This window comes from Salmo trutta, chromosome 9 (genome assembly GCF_901001165.1).
Source record: "Salmo trutta chromosome 9, fSalTru1.1, whole genome shotgun sequence".
NCBI lineage: Eukaryota > Metazoa > Chordata > Actinopteri > Salmoniformes > Salmonidae > Salmo > Salmo trutta.
This window is the reverse complement of record NC_042965.1, coordinates 37,522,097-37,545,580: the sequence shown is the minus strand read 5'-3', so window position 1 is coordinate 37,545,580 and position 23,484 is coordinate 37,522,097. Positions and strand designations below refer to the sequence as shown.

Below are 23,484 nucleotides of genomic sequence, written 5' to 3'. Positions count from 1 at the left end.
CTCTTTACTGTACGGATCAGATCTGGACTGTGTTGTTGCTCTCTCTCTCTCTTTCTTATATTATTCATGATAAAGAGTCACATGGTGTGAGGGGTTTACATCATATTCTCCCAAAAGAGAGAGGTAATCATTAACTCTTAAAAACCCGTCGTCTCATTTTATCCGCCGAGGCTTTTGTTTGATATAATGGTCAAAGAGAGGTCTAGTTGAATAATCATAGGATTTAAAATAATAAGTATAATACATTTGAGAGTACTGTACCTAGAAAGTACACAATCGGGATCATAAACCGTTTTCTTTAATAATTGTGTATTTTCATTTCAACTTTATTCATTGTACGCGTTATTCTTTGTTGAAATTAAAATATGAAACAATCCACTATTACAGACCGATGCGCCCATAATAAACTATGCGGAATTACATTTTGTGGAACTAATCTGATAGCAAAGTCTCTAGTCGGACAGGTTTTGGTAGGGGACTTCACTGTTTTTTGTTTTGAGATGGGCTAGCTACAAAAATGTTAACCCTACCGCTTTGTCTAAAAATAATATAATATAATAAGAATATGGCAGCGTTTACACAGCGTTTGAAGCAATAACTGACAAACAACATACCCGCACATTGACTCGGTACCGGTACCCCTGTATATAGCCTCGTTATTGTTATTTTATTGTGTTACTTTTTTCCTTACGTTTTTATATTTTTTTATATATATTTTTGCAAATATTTTCTTACTTACTTTTAAAAACAGTTCTGCATTGTTGGTTAAGGGCTTGTACAGTCGTGGCCAAAAGTTTTGAGAATGACACAAATATTAATTTTCACAAAGTCTGCTGCCTCAGATTGTATGATGGCAATTTGCATATACTCCAGAATGTTATGAAGAGTGATCAGGATGAATTGCAATTAATTGCAAAGTCTCTCTTTGCCATGCAAATTAACTGAATCCCCCAAAACATGTTTACTACATTTCAGCCCTGCCACAAAAGGACCAGCTGACATCATGTCAGTGATTCTCTCGTTAACACAGGTGTTAGTGTTGACGAGGACAAGGCTGGAGATCACTTTGTCATGCTGATTGAGTTCGAATAACAGACTGGAAGCTTCAAAAGGAGGGTGGTGCTTGGAATCATTGTTCTTCCTTTGTCAACCATGGTTACCTGCAAGGAAACACGTGCCGTCATCATTGCTTTGCACAAAAAGGGCATCACAGGCAAGGATATTGCTGCCAGTAAGATTGCACCTAAATCAACCATTTATCGGATTATCAAGAACTTCAAGGAGAGCGGTTCAATTGCTGTGAAGAAGGCTTCAGGGCACCCAAGAAAGTCCAGCAAGCGCCAGGACCGTCTCCTAAAGTTGATTCAGCTGCGGGATCGGGGCACCACCAGTACAGAGCTTGCTCAGGAATGGCAGCAGGCAGGTGTGAGTGCATCTGCACGCACAGTGAGGCGAAGACTTTTGGAGGATGGCCTGGTGTCAAGAAGGGCAGCAAAAAAGCCACTTCTCTCCAGGAAAAACATCAGGGACAGACTGAGATTCTGCAAAAGGTACAGGGATTGGACTGCTGCGGACTGGGGTAAAGTCATTTTCTCTGATGAATCCCCTTTCCGATTGTTTGGGGCATCCGGAAAAAAGCTTGTTCGGAGAAGACAAGGTGGGCGCTACCATCAGTCCTGTGTCATGCCAACAGTAAAGCATCCTGAGACCATTCATGTGTGGGGTTGCTTCTCAGCCAAGAGGGTGGGCTCACTCACAATTTTGCCTAAGAACACAGCCATGAATAAAGAATGGTACCAACACATCTTCCGAGAGAATCTTCTCCAAACCATCTATGAACAGTTTGGTGATGAACAATGCCTTTTCCAGCATGATGGAGCACCTTGCCATAAGGCAAAAGTGATAACTAAGTGGCTCAGGGAACAAAACATTGATATTTTGGGTCCATGGCCAGGAAACTCCCCAGACCTTAATCCCATTGAGAACTTGGACAAACAAAACCTCACAAATTCTGACAAACTCCAAGCATTGATTATGCAAGAATGGGCTGCCATCAGTCAGGATGTGGGCCAGAAGTTAATTGACAGCATGCCAGGGCGGATTGTAGAGGTCTTGGAAAAAGAAGGGGCAGCACTGCAAATATTGACTCTTTGCATCAATTTCATGTACCTGTTAATAAAAGCCTTTGACACTTATGAAATGCTTGTAATTATACTTCAGTATTCCATAGTAACATCTGACAAAAATATCTAAAGACACTGAAGCAGCAAACTTTGTGGGAATTCATATTTGTGTCATTCTCAAAACTTTTGGCCACGACTTGTTGTATTCGGTGCATGTGACAAATACAGTTTGATTTCATATAAACGACGAGCAACCGAACTCCAATGGTGACTCTCTTGGCCAACCAAGTCGGGAGGACTCTAAAAATAAGAATTTTTGTGAAAACGTAGGTGGACCAGAAAGAAGACAGAAGCATGTGTCATCTGCAACTTTACAGCGGAACAGTGAATGAGAAGAGGACCAACCACAAAGTATCGATAGCCGAGGCCTTGCTAGGTGGAAGGACCGGTCCCTTGTTGGAGAGGATTCAAGGAAGAGACAATACCACAGTGTGAAAGTTAACAAGGCCAACAAATTGGTGGATCAATTAATTCAAGACCTGGTAAGATGGTGTTGAGGATGATCACGACAATCCTACCAGTAGAGGTAGCCTACCTACCACTTCATTAAGTGGAACTCAATTTCATTGCTGATTTACTTATTTTTTGCAGAATGAGATAAATGACATTCCCTTCTTTGACGTCGAGTCGCCCTATGAGTTAGCCCTGAATATCTTCCAATATCTCAGCCGGACAGAGTTGGGATGATGTGCTCAGGTAAACTAAGATCATGATCAAACCCGTCAGTCATATAACTACACCTGAACATGACCCCTGTTTTGTGCAACCCTAATGTGACGTAGGCCCTAGTAAGTGATGATGACCACTATCCAACATGTCCCCTTCAATGTCCTCTTCAGGTCAGCAAGATGTGTAGTATAAGTACACCGTTCTACTTTGTTGTACCTAGTGATGATCACTCAATATGCTTCCACAGGTGAGCAAGGCGTGGGCCGTCCTGGCGGAGGACGATGTGCTTTCGTTTAGGATGTGTCTGAAGGATGGTTATCACCACGGTACCGCTGTCTCTGACTCCCCCTGTTGGAAGAACACACTATGAGACTGCAGGAACTCTGAGAACACTGTGCGCTCCAAGTGGGAGGTAGGGGACGACTTGGCTTCATAGGGGTGTGTGTGTCTGACTGCTTGGCTGTGTGTGTGGCACTTTAACTCAATGCATTTTTTTAGATAACACTTCATCTGAATTTGCCCTTAAACCTGTGTAACGATACAGTATTAACTTAAACCTGTGTAACAATACAATATTAACTTAAACATGTGTAACTATACAGTATTAATTGTAGTAATAACATTGTAATTGCATAGGGACGCCGATAAACAGCATTTCGACTTGCATGTCTTCCTACTCCTAGAATCGTGTTGGATCAATCAGCTAACTGCAGTATGACCTTTGAGAAGGTGCTGTGTGATGTCAGTTCCTGTGACAGCTATGTTGTTGCTGATGTAAGATATACAGTAATATAACCTGTTTTCAGTGTCAGAAGGGGCAAGCAGCTGTGCTGATCAGCACATTTCCAACCCAATGAAGGGAGATCAATAGACATTGACCTGCTGTTTTGACTCTGTACTAAAAGAGACCACCACTTGTCTTTGAACTCCTTTTTTTCTCATGTTCTTTTAATTCAACCTGTTGTGAAAACACAATAGACTTCAGCCTCTATGTTATGTCCCTTACAGCTACGGATGCTACTTAAATTCGACTGGGCCCGGTGTACAGTAGGATGATAGCATGACTTGAGCTGCTGAAATGAGTCTGTTAAATGTTGTATCAGGAGGCTGGGGCCCACAGGGGGTGGTCTGATTAAATTCTCCTCTGGCTGGGTTCCAAAAGGCACTCTATTCCCTACATACAGAGACAGAGGGCTGCCTGCTGCAGCAAATTGTATTCACCCAGAATATAATTTATTCCCCCTCAGGAGACTGAAAATATTTGGTATAGGCCCTTGGATCCTAAAAAAGTTTTACAGCTACACCATCGAGAGCATCTTTACTGGCTGCATCACCGCTTGGTATGGTAAGTGCACCACCCTTGACCGCAAAGTGCTACAGAGGGTGATGTGGACAGCCTAGCACATCGCTGGGGCCGAGTTCCGTGCCATCCAGGACCTCTATATCAGGCGGTGCCAGAGGAAGGCTCGAAAAAACTCTGCACTGACTCTATCTACGCACACTCAGTGAACTATATATACACACTATATACACAATCACCCACACACACTACATTGACACTCCCACCCAAAACCCAAACCCACACACAGTCACATACAATACCAGTGAAAAGTTTGGACACACCTACTCATTCAAGGGTTTTTCTTTATTTTTACTATTTTCTACATTGTAGCATAATAGTGAAGACATCAAAACTGTGAAATAACACATATGGAATCATGTAGTAACCAAAAAGGGTTAAACAAATATATTTTATATTTGAGATTCTTCAAAGTAGCCACCCTTTGCCATGATGACAGTTTTGCATACTCTTGGCATTCTCTCAACCAGCTTCATGAGGTAGTCACCTGGAATGCATTTCAATTAACAATTGCGCCTTGTTAAACATCATTTGCTGCTGCGACTCTGTTCTTTATTTTACTCTTATTATTATCTATCCTGATGCCTTGTCACTTTACCCTGTCTTCATGTACATATCTACCTCAAATACCTTATTATTATCTATCCTGATGCCTAGTCACTTTACCCTGCCTTAATGTACATGTCTACCTCAAATACCTCGTACACATGCACATTGATCTGGTAGTGGTATTCCCTGTATTTAACTCCACATTGATCTGGTACTGGTACTCCCTGTATTTAACTCCACATTGATCTGGTACTGGTACTCCCTGTATTTAACTCCACATTGATCTGGTAGTGGTATTCCCTGTATTTAACTCCACATTGATCTGGTACTGGTACTCCCTGTATATAGCTTCACATTGATCTGGTACTGGTACTCCCTGTATTTAACTCCACATTGATCTGGTACTGGTACTCCCTGTATTTAACTCCACATTGATCTGGTAGTGGTACTCCCTGTATTTAACTCCACATTGATCTGGTACTGGTACTCCCTGTATCCCTCCATTCTTCTGTATTTTATTCCTTGTGTTACTATTTTATGATTTTGAAAATCTGCATTTTTGGGAAGGGCTCGTAAGCAAGCATTTCACGGTAAAGTATACACTAGTTGTATTCGGCGTATGTGGACAAATAATATTTGACTTAATTGGATTTGGATCACTGAATATTCTAAGATACTATGCATCACTATGAGATCCTTGTATAACCAGGGTTGAGTTTTAGTTGACATTTTTCTTTTCGGATGGTTTTTCGAGGCAAACTGATCAAATATTTCTCTCACTTTCATACAGTATCTTGTAGATGCACTGAGGAAGCAGAACTGCAGGTTGTGCTCTGATCTTGCCTAAAATTGATACATCAAACGTTTCATGGCTTGGAAGAGGGAAAGGCATGAATATCTCCTGTTGATTCTTGGCGGAAGGACGATGCACTAATTAAGTTGAGTGTTGTTACCTTCCTGACAAACCCTGAGATGTCAGATGGAGTGTTTTAGCCTCCTGTCTGTCTGTCTGTCTGTCTGTCTGTCTGTCTGTCTGTCTGTCTGTCTGTCTGTCTGTCTGTCTGTCTGTCTGTCTGTCTGTCTGTCTGCCTGCCTGCCTGCCTGCCTGCCTGCCTGCCTGCCTGCCGGCCTGCCTGCCTGCCTGCCTGCCTGCCTGCCTGCCTGCCTGCCTGCCTGTCTGTCTGTCTGTCTGTCTGTCTGTCCCATTTCCTCATGCTGGGAGACCGATGCTCAGTGAAGTGCTTGGTACAGTAGCTAGCTGAAGTGGTTTAAGTGATTGTAGCATGTAAATTGGGGAGTTGGAGCTAGCTATCTTACGATCTTGTTTGTGCCACAGTGTCATTGGTAGCAAACTAGCTGAAAGGGTTTATCTGGCAGCCCTTTGGTGCTACTCTCTGTGGTTATCTCTGTCTGCAGCTCTCTCCAACAGCCCAACCCAGCACCAGTCCTGACCCACATCCAGGTTCCAGCACCGGAGAGGAGCTCTGTCCGTCTGAGGCAGCCCAGGGCAGCTGGTGCTGGGGTGGACCTGGGGTAGCTTGTCTCGTGGCTCTTCTCATGCCAACTGTGAGGAACTCAGCTGCCACCTCACTCTGCATGTCTCCAATTGACTAAACTGTAAATGGGAAACTTGGGAAGCATTTGGTGTTTCTATGCATGTGCACAGAGAGGACTGTCTAAAGCTAGGATGAGCTAGCTATATCTTCTTAGAGCTACTGTAGGCCATAACTGATACCTGCCTGGTCCTCTTGAGCAGTATACACTGCTTCGTAAAAAGTGACTGTTTTAGGCTTCTATTCACTATGTCTCAAATGTCTTTTATGTTAATATCATCCCTCGTGTTGAGTAACGTTGTTTTCCGTCCCCACAGGTACACGTCAGGGTATGTGAGACTGTGGGACACCCTCCACTAGGACTCTGCAGCCTCCTTCCTGAGGCCCCCTTCCTGAGGCCCAGCCCCCTTGACTGCAGACCTCAGCCCCAGACCTCACATCAGTCACGTCTGGTGTGGCTTCCTATGGCCATGGTGAGTGGGGGTCCTCGACTCTCTAGTCAATTTATTGGCTATTCCACTGGCTAGCCTTTTCTGGGAATTGTACAGAAAACATTTTGCTTTCACAAAACTTGAAAATAACAGTTTCAGGGTGCGATTAGCAAGACACACATTCCACATTAGCAAGCTAGATGGGAAAAAGGTTCCACGTGACTCGTGCTGCTGCATCTGGTACTCTGGTCTTGGATCTTGGACCTGCTACTCATGCAAGTCCAGGATTAGTTTCAGCCAGAGTTTGTTTGTGTTTCACACATGATTTGCAGCACAGATCAGGGTTCCAGATCCCTGGGAGGGTCCACACCCTGGCTCTGAGCCTGGAGAGGCCCACCTTAGGTACTGCTGCTGGGCTAGACATCCGGCTGGACCAGCCTGATGACGGGCTACTGGAGGACCCTCTGCCAGGCCACGCTGCCCAAACCTGTGAGTCTCTCTCTCAATTCAATTTCAATTCAAAAGGCTTTATTGGCATGGGAAACATGATTTCATTGTCTCTCTTTCTTTCTCTCTCTCACTCTCTCACTCTTTCTTTCTCCCTCTCGGTCTCTCTCTGGCTCTCTCTCTTTCTCTGTCTGTCTCTCTCTCTCTCAGCTTGATCATTTTAATGAGGATTATGATAGAATCCCCTGATGCAATGATAGGGTGTCTACATTGATCCAGTCTGCTGTTGTGATTTCTCATATTTTAATTCCTCTATCTGTCACAGTCAATCCATGGTCAATCCATTGTACCATATTAGTTCATTAGCAGTGCAACTGGACTTTTCATATGTGAGGTACTTTACTGTCACATGGAGTGAGAAGTCTAATCAGCAGGCTGAATAAAGTTATAACTTTCCTAACAGAGGCTCTGGTCACAGGAGGAGTCTATGGTCTTAGTGCTAGGGGCTGGGGGGAGAGGAGTAGACAGTGGCCCCCTGGTGGCCCTCTCTGCTGGGGAGACAGTGTACCTGCTGGCCCCTGAGTACCTGGAGCCCCCGGTGCTCCATACCGTCTACGGCCTCCCAATCACCTGTCTGGACGCCTCAGTGACACACACTGCCCTGGGGGTCAAGAGCTGTGGCTGGGCCATGAACGATGGAGGCAAGGTAGGTGAATCAACATTGAATTGATTACAGTCTTTTGACAGGGTCGTATTGATTAGGGCATTCATTGAAACATGACAGACAATGAGGGTTTCTAATGAATACAACCCCGGTGTTGTTTTTGATCTACTGTACCTGGTGTTAGGAACAGGATTACATTAAGGTAGGTATGCCAAAGCTAAGCACTAAGCCAATACTGAAGCCCAAACCATTATTTTTCTGCACTAATCTGAGTCTGAGTAGCAAAACACCCATCTGAGTCTGAGTAGCAATACACTAATCTGAGTGAGTAGCAATACACTAATCTGAGTGAGTAGCAATACACTAATCTGAGTCTGAGTAGCAAAACACCCATCCGAGTTTGAGTCTGAGTAGCAATGCACTAATTTGAGTCTGAGTAGCAATACACTAATCTGAGTCTGAGTAGTAATGCAGTAATCTTAGTCTGAGTAGCAATGCACTAATCTGGGTCTGTGGCAATATACTAATCTGAGTCTGAGTAGAAATACACTAATCTGAGTCTGAGTAGCAATACACTAATCTGAGTCTGAGTAGCAATATACTAATCTGAGTCTGAGTAGCAATATACTAATCTGAGTCTGAGTAGCAATACACTAATCTGAGTCTGAGTAGCAATACACTAATCTGAGTCTGAGTAGCAATGCACTAATCTGAGTCTGAGTAGCAATGCACTAATCTGAGTCTGAGTAGCAATACACTAATCTGGGTCTGAGTAGCAATGCACTAATCTGAGTCTGAGTAGCAATACACTAATCTGAGTCTGAGTAGCAATGCACTAATCTGGGTCTGTGGCAATACACTAATCTGAGTGAGTAGCAATACACTAATCTGAGCGTGAGTCTGAGTAGCAATGCACTAATCTGAGTCTGAGTAGCAATACACTAATCTGAGTCTGAGTAGCAATATACCCATCTGAGTTTGAGTAGCAATACACTAATCTGAGTTTGAGTAGCAATATACTCATGAGAGTATGAGTCTGAGTAGCAATGCTGTAATTTCAGTCTGAGTAGCAATGCAGTAATCTGAGTCTGAGTAGCAATACACTAATCTGAGTCTGAGTAGCAATATACTAATCTGAGTCTGAGTAGCAATATACTAATCTGAGTCTGAGTAGCAATGCACTAATCTGAGTCTGAGTAGCAATGCACTAATCTGAGTCTGGGTAGAAATACACTAATCTGAGTCTGAGTAGCAATACACTAATCTGAGTCTGAGTAGTAATACACTAATCTGAGTCTGAGTGGCAATATACTAATCTGAGTCTGAGTAGCAATACACTAATCTGAGTTTGAGTAGCAATATACTCATGAGAGTATGAGTCTGAGTAGCAATGCTGTAATTTCAGTCTGAGTAGCAATGCAGTAATCTGAGTCTGAGTAGCAATACACTAATCTGAGTCTGAGTAGCAATATACTAATCTGAGTCTGAGTAGCAATATACTAATCTGAGTCTGAGTAGCAATGCACTAATCTGAGTCTGAGTAGCAATGCACTAATCTGAGTCTGGGTAGAAATACACTAATCTGAGTCTGAGTAGCAATACACTAATCTGAGTCTGAGTAGTAATACACTAATCTGAGTCTGAGTGGCAATATACTAATCTGAGTCTGAGTAGCAATACACTAATCTGAGTCTGAGTAGCAATGCACTAATCTGGGTCTGTGGCAATACACTAATCTGAGTCTGAGTGGCAATGTACCCATCATTGTCTATTAACAGTCTCTTGAACCCCAACAGGGAGGTGCACCCCAGTCTGGGGAATCTGGGACAGAAATGGGGCCATGGGTATAGAAATACCTGAACTACTCCTACTGGGCCTTGTTCCTAATTACTGTAGTATTTAGTTTACTCTTTACTCTTGATCCACACACACATGCACACGCACACAAACACACACTAAACATGTTGAGTCTATTTCCCAAAGTATCTGCTATTTGTGTATACTGTATTATTGTGGTGTATCAAAGGGCCCTGCTCCTAACTGAAGCTGGTACCTTCATTTAGCCCTCTGCATATTACAGGAGACTGAGTTTATGTGGCTTTTTTTCTCGAGAAAAACGCAACAGCAAAGGTACAATGCTGCGTACAGAGCCCTCCACACACAGTACTACAATACGTTGAGTTCCCCACAGCTGTGAAGCGAGCTGTAGCCTATTGTGTGTTTGTGTTAATGAGTCTGTTATTAAAGAATGTGAAACAATGTTGTGTATGTTATTGTGAATTTTCCAGTACATATGTGGCAATTATTTATTTCAGAAGGTGTCAGCAAAATCTAGTATTCTGTATGTGCTCTAGGTCCTTGGACACCATTAGATATGCACCTGTCGGTTATTCTTGTAATTGTTATGGCCAACTATGGTTACACCTCTTGGGTCTTTTCCAGAACAGGGGTGTCCCTTTCAGAAGAGTTAGCAAGATGACATGTATTGGTTATTCCTGTAGAGTGCCAAGGTCTGTTGCTATGGTCCTACATGCATGAAACTATTTCTGTGACTCTACAGGTTCCATGTCTTAATATGAAGGCAATATGATAACGGTGGCTGAATGCCAGAGGTGATGAGCCATTAAGAGGAGTTACTATGAGTATGACGTGAGGAGGACAAGTATATTACACGTGTGTGCCAAGACTGGAAGGAGTTGTATTCATGAACCAGCTCGGCTTTTATTATGAAGTAATAAAAAGTCTATTTGACCTCACAGGCTCCAGTATTTGTGAAATATGATTGACCAAATATTTCCACGACAATGTTTGCAACAGTTTTTTTGTTGCCTAAAATTAATTTGTAGAATATTATATTCTACAGTGCATTTGGAAAGTATTCAGATCCCTTCACTTTTTCCACATTTTGTTACGTTACAGCCTTATTCTAAAATTGATTCCATTGTTTTTTTCCCCCTCATCAATCTATACACAATACCCCATAATGACAAAGCAAAAAGAGGTTTTTAAAAATGTTTGCTAATTTATAATTAAAAAAAAACTGAAATATCACATTTATATAAGTATTCAGAACCAGAGCGTCACTGCACAGCTATTTTCAGGTCTCTCCAGAGATGTTCCATCAGGTTCAAGTCCGGGCTCAGAGACTTGTCCCGAAGGCACTCCTGCGTTGTCTTGGCTGTGTGCTTAGGGTTGTTGTCCTGTAGGAAGGTGAACCTTCGCCCCAGTCTAAGGTCCGGAGTGCTCTGGAGCAGGTTTTTATCAAGGATCTCTCTGTACTTAGCTCAGTTCATCTTTCCCTCGATCCTGACTAGTCTCTGTCCCTGCCTGGTTTCCTCCAGACGTGACGCTTCGCATTCAGTCCAAAGAGTTTAATCTTGGTTTCATCAGACCAGAGAATCTTGTTTCTCATGGTCTGAGAGTCCTTTAGGTGTCTTTTGGCAAACTTCAAGCGGGCTGTTATGTGCCTTTTACTGAGGAGTGACTTCCGTCTGGCCTCTCGACCATAAAGGCCTGATTGGTGGATTGCTGCAGAGATGGTTGTCCTTCTGGATGGTTCTTCCATCTCCACAGAGGAACTCTGGAGCTCTGTCACAGTGACCATTGGGCTCTTGGTCTCCTCCTGATTTCTCAGTTTGGCGATGATGGTTCCAAACTTCTTCCATTTAAGAATGATGGAGGCCACTGTGTTCTTGGGTACCTTCAAGGCAGCAAACATTTTGCAGTGGACATTTTTTGGTAACCTTCCCCAGATCTGTGCCTTGACGCAATACTGTCTCGGAGCTCTACGGACAATTCCTTCGACCTCATGGCTTGGTTTTTGCTCTGACATGCACTGTCAACTGTGGAACCTTATATAGACAGGTGTGTGCCTTTCCAAATCATGTCCAATCAATTGAATTTACCACAGGTGGATTGCAATCAAGTTGTAGAAACATCTCTAGGATGATCAATGGAAACAGGATGCACCTGAGCTCCAATTTGAGGATCTAATTTGGGCTTTAGTTGTAAATCAGTGTCATGCATTTCAGTGTATTTCAAGATAAATATTTGCAAGATGTAGTTTTGTGAAAAAAAAACCTGTTTGAAAAACCCACTTATTTAAACACCTTAGCCTGTCTCTCTCTAAAAGTTTAATGTTTTGTTAGGCACAGATGCTGGTACTTAAGTAATTAGTCGAGTGACTAGGGACCGGACCTAAATGGAGCCTCTCTCTGTTGGTTAGACATTTCTTTGGCAGAGCTATCCCACTGACATCATTACAATGTTCTCATTCCTGATGATGTTATATTTTAACTAAAGCGCCACAGATTGGGCCTAGGAGAAAGTTTGAGGGATAACTTTGCTGCAGTGCATCCTCTCAAGGTTACAGCTAAAGGATTTTTAAAAATCTTGTAAAATCAAGAGAGATGTCATACAGTGGCAAGAAAAAGTATGTGAACCCTTTGGAAATACCTGGATTTCTGCATAAATTGGTCATAAAATGTGATCTGATCTAGGTCACAACAATAGACACAGTCTGCTTAAACTAATAACACACAAACAATTATTATGTTTTCATGTCTTTATTGAACACACCTTGTAAACATTCACAGTGCAGGTTGGAAAAAGTATGTGAACCCTTGGGTTTAATACCTGGTTGACCCTCCTTTGGCAGCAATAACCTCAACGTTTTCTGTAGTTGTGGATCAGACCTGCACAACGGTCAGGAGGAATTTTGGACCATTCCTCTTTACTAAACTGTTTCAGTTGAGCAATATTCTTGGGATGTCTGGTGTGAACCGCTCTCTTGAGGTCATGCCACAGCATCTCAATCGGGTTGAGGTCAGGACTCTGACTGGGCCACTCCAGAAAGGCATATTTTCTTCTGTTGAAGCCATTCTGTTGTTGATTTACTTCTGTGTTTTGGGTTGTTGTCCTGTTGCATCACCCACCTTCTGTTGAGCTTCATTTGGCGGACAGATAGCCTAACATTCTCCTGCAAAATGTCTTAATAAACTTGGGAATTCATTTTTCCGTCAATGATAGCAAGCTGTCCAGGCTCTGAGGCAGCAAAGCATCCCAAAACCATGAAGCTCCCTCCACCATACTTTACAGTTGGGATGTGGTTTTGATGTTGGTGTGCTGTGCCTTTTTTCTCCACACAAAGTGTTCTGTGTTCTTTCCAAACAACTCAACTGTAGTTTCATCTGTCCACAGAATGTTATGCCAGTAGCTATGTGGAACATCCAGGTGCACTTTTGCAAACTTCAGACGTGCAGCAATGTTTTTTGTTGGACAGCAATAGCTTCTTCCATGGTGTCCTCTCATGAACACCATTGTTGTTTAGTGTTTTACGTATCGTAGACTCGTCAACAGAGATGTTAGCATGTTCCAGAGATTTCTTTAAGTCTTTAGCTGACACTCTAGGATTAACACTTGACAGTCTTCTTAACCTCATTGAGCATTCTGCGCTGTGCTCTTGCATCTTTGCAGGACGTCCACTCCTAGGGAGAGTAGCAACAGTGCTGAACTTCCTCCATTTATAGACAATTTGTCTTACCGTGGACTGATGAACATCAAGGCTTTTAGAGATACTTTTGTAACCCTTTCTAGCTTAATGCAAGTCAACAATTCTTAATCTTAGGTCTTCTGAGATCTCTTTTGTTCGAGGCATGGTTCACATCAGGCAATGCTTCTTGTGAATAGCAAACTCAAATTTTGTGAGTGTTTTTTAGAGGGCAAGGCAGCTCTAACCAACATCTCCAATCTCGTCTAAGTGATTGGAGTCCAGGTTAACTGACTCCTGACTCTAATTATCTTTTGGAGAAGTCATTAGCCTTGGGGTTCACATACTTTTTCCAACCTACACTGTGAATGTTTAAATGATGTATTCAATATAGACAAGACAAACACAATAATTTGTGTGTTATTAGTTTAAGCACACTATGTTTATCTATTGTTGTGACTTAGATGAAGATCAGATAAAATTTGATGACCAATTTCTGCAGAAATCCAGGTAATTCCAAAGGGTTCACATACTTTTTCCTGCCACTGTAGCCTACCAGCTCCACAGGTCTTCAATCTGACTAGGCATACATGTTGATGTCTCACGTCCTGTCCAAAATACTGCCGCTTAGGCCTCCTTTTTCCATATGAATTATTCTAAGACAACACTACTGATTGGATAATATTTGATATGGTAGTGATCATGAATTAAATCGAGCATTGAGTTTTCGTTTGTTTCATCCTCTCCACTATAGACCTAGCTAGCTCATCTTCTCTAAATTATGCCAATTCATGATTAGCACGTTTTCGCTTCACTAATTAAACTGAAGAATTACAGCTTTTAATCAGCTTTAACAAGTCTATCGGTTTCATAGTGTTTCTGACAGCATGTTCCTTCTGCGAAGTGGGAAATAAGAATTGCCAACAGACTCTGAGGCAGAATGTGTTATGTGTTATTTCATGAGAAGACATATGCCTAATTAAAAACTGTGAAAAGAATGGAGGTGGCATCCAGACGTTTTCTCTTCACACCGAGGAGTTGAGTCATCACTAGGACTTGTTGCTTTTCCAGCTACATGTTTTAGAGGTATTATGACATGAATGGTCTTTGTAATGAGTCTGTCTGTCTGTCTGTCTGTCTGTCTGTCTGTCTGTCTGTCTGTCTGTCTGTCTGTCTGTCTGTCTGTCTGTCTGTGTCTGTCTCTCTGTCTGTCTGTCTGTCTGTCTGTCTGTTTGCTCATGTGTACGGTATGTTGCTAAGTGTCTACATGTCTCATGTATTTATCTGTCTTATTCATGTCTTTGTCTATTGGCCTGTCTGTTTGGTGTATGTGCAAGTCGGCCAGAGTCAGCAAAACAGTCAGTCTCCCTCTCCTCTGGACCTGCACCCTCCTTCCCTTCCCCAGGACAATTCCTCCCTTCCCTCTCTCCCCTCCCCAGCCAGTGGACTTGGGGGTCTAGACATCTGCTAAGTGCTCCTGTTACCCTGTTACCTTGTTACTCTGTACGCTGTTACCCTGTTACTCTGTACCCTTTACCCGCCACCCCCATAGGTTACACACAACACATCCATGACATAGATTTGTTTAGTGAAAAGTGTGGCGTGTTCCATTAGGATCCTTTCGTCGTTTAGGATCAATGGTACTAACTTCTGACAGTTGCTTTGAATGTGTGTCTTCAAACTCTGTGAGCTTGATATACTGTATTCATGCCAATGTTTGTTCACATTGGATCTATAAGTTAGTTCTACTTGTTTTTAAATGCATTAACCTACCTGACATCTGAAAGTCAAGTGTAAAAACAATGCAACATGAACTCAACTGACTGCATAATTTGACAATCATTTAGGGACATTCGTCTTCATTTACTTAACAAAGGAACTCGTGAAGGGAGCGATTTAGGACAAATGATAGATTTATCATTTTATTTTTGTTTAAACTATCCCTCCAGGAATCCAGCAGCCACATTAACACGATGACTCTGCTGTAGCCAAAGCCATGAGGCCTTTCATCAAAGCATGCTGAGGTGCTCCCTAAACTGTTTCCATATTAATGTCAAACTGCGTCTATACTCCCTTTCGCTGACATCTCCTCCACATAATAGCTGGTTTGGGCTGCTTTTTAATCAAATCCCCTCCCCCAAAACTGAGATGATTCATCGAAAAAAAGACAAGCAGACAGCCCCCTCTCATCCACGCCTGTCTCCTTCCCTCTCCTTCCCTCTCCTCTCTCCTTCCCTCTCCTCTCTCCTCCCCTCTCCTCTCCCCCCACCTCTCCTTCCTCTCATCCCCCCTCTGCTTTCTCTCTCCCTCCCTCTCCTCTCCTTCTCTCTCATCTCTCCTCTGTTTCCATCTCCTCTCCCTCTCCCCTCTCCTTCCCTCTCCTCTCTTCTTCCCTCTCCTCTCTTCTTCCCTCTCATCTCCCCTCTCCTCTCCCCCCCACGTCTCCTTCCTCTCATCCCCCTCTGCTCTCTCTCTCCCTCCCTCTCCCCTCCTTCCCTCTTCCTTCCCTCTCTCCCCTCCTTCTCGCTCTCCTCCCCTCTCCCCTCTCCTTCCCTCTCTCCTCTCCTTCCCTCTCCTCTCCTTCCCTCTCCCTCCTTCCCTTTCCTCTCATTCCCTCTCCCCTCTCTTCTCCTTCCCCCTCTCCTCTCCTTTCCTCCTAGGCCCCTTCCCGAATCCCATCAAGCTGTCATTTCAAAGTCCTGTGTGTGTGTGTGTGTGTGTGTGTGTGTGTGTGTGTGTGTGTGTCCTGTGTGTGATTTTGGCTTGCTCCGCTTGGGGCTAGCTCACATTAAGGCTGCCTGGCCTAAATAGGAGACACAAAACAATTGGCATCTTCTCAAGCCTTACATCATTCTGCTTGCTCCCTCTCCTCTCTCTCTCTCTCTCTCTCTCTCTCTCTCTCTCTCTCTCTCTCCTACACACTGTCTCTCTCTTCTCTTCTCTTCCCCCTCTTCTCTTTTCTCTCATCCTTTGTTTAATGTCTTTATCTATCATTCCCCATTCTGTCTGAAGGTTGGCTAGTTTGTTTAGTGTTGTTTTGAAAAGAGAACCGCTCCAGCCACTAATTGACCAATTATAACGCAGCCAGATTACATCATTTAAATAACATTTTAAAAGGCTTTTGTTATGGAGCTGGAGGGAACACGATTAATCATTCTCTTTGAATTAATATTGATATGCTTGTGGGTCAATGTCCTTCCTATCATATTCAAACCTTTTTGTTATTTAAGCTTTACAATACTGTATTCATAGCCCTTTTTGCCAAGAAAATGTAGTGTTTATAATTACTGACAACCATTTTATTTCATTTAGATTCTGTTAATGCCCCTTCATGTCAGTTACAAAGCATGGTCTGCTGCCTGCTTGTTAACAGCACAGAGATGAATTCCTGTGTAAAAGCGTAGGCAATGGAAAGTGTTGTAATGAGTCTCGGAGCTCAGACAGACAGAGACGGTGTGTGTGAGACTAGAAAGTTGTGAGGATCAACGTCTGTCTTCACTGCTTCATGTCTCGTGCTGCTGCTAGATGTAGAGGACGTTTTCCACTCTGCTCAATCTGCTCAAATCCAGGTGTTATCTAACTCATGCTGTTGTGGCTGTAGCAACAGTTTCCATCGCCAAATAACTCTGTTTCTGTGTGTTACCTCTGTTTATATTCAGGTGCAGAATCATTTTTAGTAGCCAGTGAAGGAGTCTAACTCTCTCTGTAGTATTTTGTACAGATCCAGATATACAGTCTATAGACAGGCTAGTCTGAGGTGTCTCTGGGAAACTCAGCAGGAGACGTATCCTGTGTCAACCTAAGAGACAGCCCCCCTCACCTGATGGTGTGTGGAAACAAAGACAGGAGGTATGGGACCCAATGTGTCATTACACCTGCTGAGTGTACACACACACACACACACACACACACACACACACACACACACTGGCACATTCTTTTGCCTGTCAGATTTTAGCACCACAGTAGTACCAGATTAGATCCAGTGGCTCCCTTGGGTTCACCTGCTGGGCTCTAGTCAGAAACAAACCTGTTTATCACAACACAATATTCCTCAACACACAATCACAACTGATTAGGAACATTGGAATGTGGAGATACTAACAGCATACTTGCAGGAGGGAGGATTTTGTGTTTGGAAAAAGAAAAGCAATTTTCTTCGCACCGTGACTGGGTTGCCGAGAGAGAGATATGTAGGAAATCAACTAAATGTATTGAAAGTAGTCTACAAAGTAGTCTATGCATACCTGGCAGAATGATATCATGATTATTTGCATCAATCCAGTGGGTAGTTGTTTTGCAAACTATACCATCACACATGCTACAAAAACACAGCTAAACAACAGCCTCTTGCTGGAATTAAAGAATAACTACACCCAAAAATCCCAGACCACAAAAGTGCTCTCCTGGTGTGTTTTAAGCATTGCTGTGGACTTACAACCAATTTAGTTGTTTTTCTATAATAAAAAAAATCTGATTTTGAGAGCGAATACCTGAAAAAACAGGAGAAAACGGAAACCTGGAAAAACTAAACAGAGAAAACCTAAATGAAATCAGGCAAAAACTAAGAGAGATTTTCTAAGAGGGAGCTACGTGGATCAGCAGAGTGTTACAGCCTGGGGGTATTTGTGAGGGATGCAGATTCTGGCAGCCTTCACACTGCTGTGCTGTGGCCTCGCCATTCAGCCGCTAAAACACACACACACTGCATCTGCAACCTGGCTCTCAGAATGGGGGAAAGAAAGACAGAAAAAGAGCCATTTTCATCTGCACTTGTCCCTGACAGCGGTGCAGGAGTTGGCAGGTAAAATAAAGAAAACATTTTGGGCAGAATCCTTACCAATCAAACTCCTGCCATGACTTTCCTACCAAATTCATCAGGCAATAAGTAGACAGACTAAAGCAGACAGAGCCCAGGCAACTCTATGTCTCGTTGTGCATAGCCAGTCTTTTAAAGGTGGGACCCCCAGCTCACCTGCAACAACAGCCAAAGTAGAAGACTTCATTTTGTCCCTCTGCCTTATGTTGTCTTGTATGTAGTCAGTATCTCTGATGTAGTGTTGTATGTAGTCAGTCTCTGATGTAGTAGTCTTGTATGTAGTCAGTCTCTGATGTAGTAGTCTTGTATGTAGTCAGTCTCTCTGATGTAGTAGTCTTGTATGTAGTCAGTCTCTCTGATGTAGTAGTCTTGTATGTAGTCAGTCTCTCTGATGTAGTAGTCTTGTATGTAGTTAGTCTCTGATGTAGTAGTCTTGTATGTAGTCAGTATCTCTGATGTAGTGTTGTATGTAGTCAGTTTATCTGATGTAGTAGTCTTGTATGTAGTCAGTCTCTGATGTTGTAGCATTGTATGTAGTCAGTCTCTCTGATGTAGTAGTCTTGTATGTAGTCAGTCTCTGATGTAGTAGTCTTGTATGTAGTCAGTATCTCTGATGTAGTGTTGTATGTAGTCAGTCTCTGATGTAGTAGTCTTGTATGTAGTCAGTCTCTGATGTAGTAGTCTTGTATGTAGTCAGTATCTCTGATGTAGTCTTGTATGTAGTCAGTCTCTGATGTAGTAGTCTTGTATGTAGTCAGTATCTCTGATGTAGTGTTGTATGTAGTCAGTCTCTGATGTAGTAGTCTTGTATGTAGTCAGTATCTCTGATGTTGTAGTCTTGTATGTAGTCAGTATCTCTGATGTAGTGTTGTATGTAGTCAGTTTATCTGATGTAGTAGTCTTGTATGTAGTCAGTCTCTCTGATGTAGTAGTCTTGTATGTAGTCAGTCTCTCTGATGTAGTAGTCTTGTATGTAGTCAGTCTCTCTGATGTAGTAGCATTGTATGTAGTCAGTCTGATGTCTGTTCTGTCTGTGGGGGGCTGGAGTCTGTTCTGGCTGTGGGGGGCTGGAGTCTGTTCTGGCTGTGGGGGGCTGGGGGCTGCAGTCTGTTCTGGCTGTGTGGGGGCTGGAGTCTGTTCTGGCTGTGGGGGGCTGGGGGCCGCAGTCTGTTCTGGCTGTGTGGGGCTGGAGTCTGTTCTGGCTGTGGGGGGCTGGAGTCTGTTCTGGCTGTGGGGGGCTGGGGGCTGCAGTCTGTTCTGGCTGTGTGGGGGCTGGAGTCTGTTCTGGCTGTGGGGGGCTGGGGGCTGCAGTCTGTTCTGGCTGTGTGGGGGCTGGAGTCTGTTCTGGCTGTGGGGGGCTGGGGGCTGCAGTCTGTTCTGGCTGTGGGGGTCTAGGGGCTGGAGTCTGTTCTGGCTGTGGGGGGCTGGAGTCTGTTCTGGCTGTGGGGGTCTAGGGGCTAGAGTCTGTTCTAGCTGAGGGGGGCTGGAGTCTGTTCTAGCTGTGGGGGGCTGGAGTCTGTTCTGGCTGTGGGGGTCTAGGGGCTGGAGTCTGTTCTAGCTGTGGGGGGCTGGAGTCTGTTCTAGTTGTGGGGGGCTGGAGTCTGTTCTGGCTGTGGGGGGCTGGAGTCTGTTCTAGCTGTGGGAGGCTAGGGGCTGGAGTCTGTTCTGGCTGTGGGGGTCTAGGGGCTAGAGTCTGTTCTAGCTGTGGGGGGCTGGAGTCTGTTCTAGCTGTTGGAGGCTAGGGGCTGGAGTCTGTTCTGGCTGTGGGAGGCTAGGGGCTGGAGTCTGTTCTGGCTGTGGGGGGCTGGAGTCTGTTCTAGCTGTGGGAGGCTAGGGGCTGGAGTCTGTTCTGGCTGTCCATCAGGGTGGCCAAAGGCCAGGGCCTAATGCACGTCTTCCTCCTCTCCAAATTGATTGCTCTCTCACTCTTTTTCTGGAGTTTCCAGGGAGCAAATGAGGGTCCTGATTAGACTGGGGCTGTCTGGAATACTGCCTGATCATAACTGCCCAGGCCACAGATGGGGAGAGGGAGAGAGAGCCAAGGTCGTGCCCAGTGGTCATGTGCCAGTAGAAAAATAGCCTGTCTACAATGTCTCCTCTAGTAGGATTTCTGTTTCATGGCAGTCTGACTCTGCACTATGTGTTAAAACATCAAATAGTTAGTCTAGTTTTCAACATACCTTTATTGACCTCAACTGTTAAGATAACATGGTACAGTATTTGAGTGTCCACGTTACGATGATGTAATCCCAATCTGGTTTGTGCAGGCCCACTCTCACATTGCTGTGTTTTCTAGTAGAAACAAGGATCGGGATGATTAATGTGGAGTAGCGTGTTGACTGGCAGCTTAGGGAAGACAGGGGCACAGTTCAAACAGACTGCCAGACAGTAACTTTTAATCCCCTGAAACAACACCACTCAGCAGCCACGACCATGGATGCATCTTAAATTGCACCCTATTCCCTATATAGTGCACTACTTTTGACCAAGGCCCATAGGGCTCTTGACAAAAGTAGTGTACTAGGTAGAGAATAGGGTGCCTGTTGGGACACAGACCATGTCTCGCCATACGTCTTAGTTACAATACTAATGCCCATTTAGCTATGCAACCCTGATTCGTTTAATTTCTTGAAGCGGAAATTTAGTCTGTTCACCCCCAAATAAATTAGATTTGGTGTATGAACTTTTGGAAAGCTTTTAGAATGCACTCATCCTCTGGCTGCTGCTGGGGACCCAATAAACTAAAGCGGTGATGAACAGATGGAGCTGAGGTCCATGGGGCATGTGTGGCTCTTCAAACCAGACCCAAGAATCTTCCTCTTAGTTTCATTAATGCTACAGCACTGCCATAACGTGGCCCAAAATGGCACCCTATTCCCTATATAGTCCACTACTTTTGACCAGAGCCCCATATGGCTCTGGCCAAAAGAAGTGCACTATATAGGGAATAGGGTGGGATTTGGGACAGAGATCATGTTTAATCAGTTCAGAACACCTAAAATATTTGTAGCTTTGAGTGAATTAGTGTTATTGGTGGCTATAGTAATGACATGTTGGTTTACATGAGGGCAGAAGCAGATGAAAACCTCTCAATGCCACCTGCTCTTGCTGTTTCTACCTGTCTTTGTTGGTGTGTATCTTCTCTGATCATCTCTCACTGCTTCTCTGTTAGTTCCCTCTGTAATGAATTGTTCTCAGACACCACAATTGCTCTGGTCACCTAGTAAAGATGAAATTACAACTTCCTCTCTGTGTGTTCCGTTTCAGGGTGAGGGTGTTTTACCTGCGCACCGGCTCCTCTGTGACATCACTGTACGCCCACCACATGGGCGTGACCTCCGTGCAGGCAGACTATTGGAAGATTGTGAGCGGAGGAGGCGAGGGATTGGTCTGCGTCTGGGAGACGAGGATGGGAGCCAACCTGGTTGTTTAGTGTGCATCTGTCGATACACCTATTTGTTTGTGCCACTAAAGGCAGGTAGAGTACTGACATATGCTGTTTCTGCTCTTATTCATATCCTCATTTATGTGTCTTGCGGTTCCTGTCACTTGTATACATTTTATAAATATTCAGCAATATGCAACATTGACCTATCAGGCTGACATTGGCAGCAAACCAACAGGTGCATCAGTATTGATTGATCAATTCTCAGTTCCTTAGTGAATGTGTTTGGGTTTGTGTGTGTTTGGGTTTGTGTGTGTTTGGGTTTGTGTGTGTTTGGGTTTGTGTGTGTTTGGGTTTGTGTGTGTTTGGGTTTGTGTGTGTTTGGGTTTGTGTGTGTTTAGGTTTGTGTGTATTTGGGTTTGTGTGAAAAATATATAAAAAAACATTTAATTGTAAAAAATTGTGTTTGTTGTTTCTCCTTCCTGTCTATTTTCAGGCACCCAGTCAGACACGTCTGGTTCAACACCAGCTCCCTGGTGACAACCAACATCCCAGACAAAAGTCTCCACGAGGGGCCTGCATCACAGACGACGACCTCACAGCCTACTGCAGGTGACTGATAACGCACAGACCCTCCCTCACCCCTCTACCACTGACTCCCGCTAACACTCTAAACCCTGAAGGCTGTTTGATGCTAATGCTATTCATAAACATGGCATACCCCGGTTCTAAGTACTTCCTCAGGCTGTCCTATCCCAATACAGATCCTTGCACAAGAAAATACTTCTCATACTTATAAGCTTTGGGCTTAGCGCTCCTCTACTTTATTCTACAGAGAACATTATGCAGAGAGCATTGGCTCATTCTCTCTGTCCACACGACACAGGGGACAGAGAGTAGTGTCTGTTGTTTAACTCACCTCATTCTCTCTGTCCACATTAGACACAAGGGAGTGATCTGCCACTAGGACTTCTCTGAAGACTCTTCCTCCCAGGACCATGTTCTGCCCATCTGCAGGTCTCACTACGTAGAGTCATCTGGTTACAACATCATCCTGGACGTTCCCCATGACATCCTGTCTTGCTCTCACCCTTCCTACTGACCCACGTACCCAATCTACAACCAGGACTTTTATACACTGGTTGTGGGCCTCTGGACACTATATACTGTATGTGATGTGTGACTGCATTGTTCTGATATCCTGGTTAAATCAAACATCTAATCAAAATCAAATCAAATTTTCTTTGTCACATGCGCCGAATACAACAGGTGTAGACCTTACGGTGAAATGCTTACTTACAAGCCCTTAACCAACAATGCTTTAAGAAGTTTTAAGAGAAATAAGTCTTAAGTAAAAAATTGAAAGTAAAAAATTGAAAGTAAAAATGAAAATGACAAATAATTAAACAGCAGTAGTAAAATAACAACAGCGAGGTACAGAGTCAATGTGCGGGGGCACCGGTTAGTTGAGGTATTTGAGGTAATATGTACATGTAGGTAGAGCTAAGTGACTATGCGTAGATAAGGAGACTGAATGCTGTGCTCACTGTTGTTTCATCAGTGTTCAGTCTGGTTTAACCAGAATATGGGGTCTGCACAAATCAAACCAGCTTTTATAAATCTGAATTGAATTTTGAATTTTGTTTGTGAAGGTAGTGGTCCGTATTTTTCTTTAAAGAGCTTCATGTTTCCTCATAAAGGTGTAAATGTACATACAAAGCATTGGTCTTGCTATCCACATTTTGTACAGTGAGTTGTTTAATTGAACTTCTGATGTAAAATAAATGAATTCAGAATAAATGCATTGTCATGATGGGATTATATTTTGTTAAAGAGATATTGAACTTCACACTGATACAGTATGCTCCATAAATTGAACAACAATCAACTAATCTTTCTGCTTAATTTACTTCAGTGGAACTGCGTAAAGTGCTTC

At 43.5% G+C, this 23,484-nt stretch overlaps 1 pseudogene; it reads left to right on the top strand.

Annotated features, from left to right (window-relative positions):
• Positions 1-81: 81 nt before the first annotated feature.
• LOC115199663 (F-box/WD repeat-containing protein 8-like) lies at positions 82-4,331 on the top strand (annotated as a pseudogene).
• Positions 4,332-23,484: the final 19,153 nt, after the last annotated feature.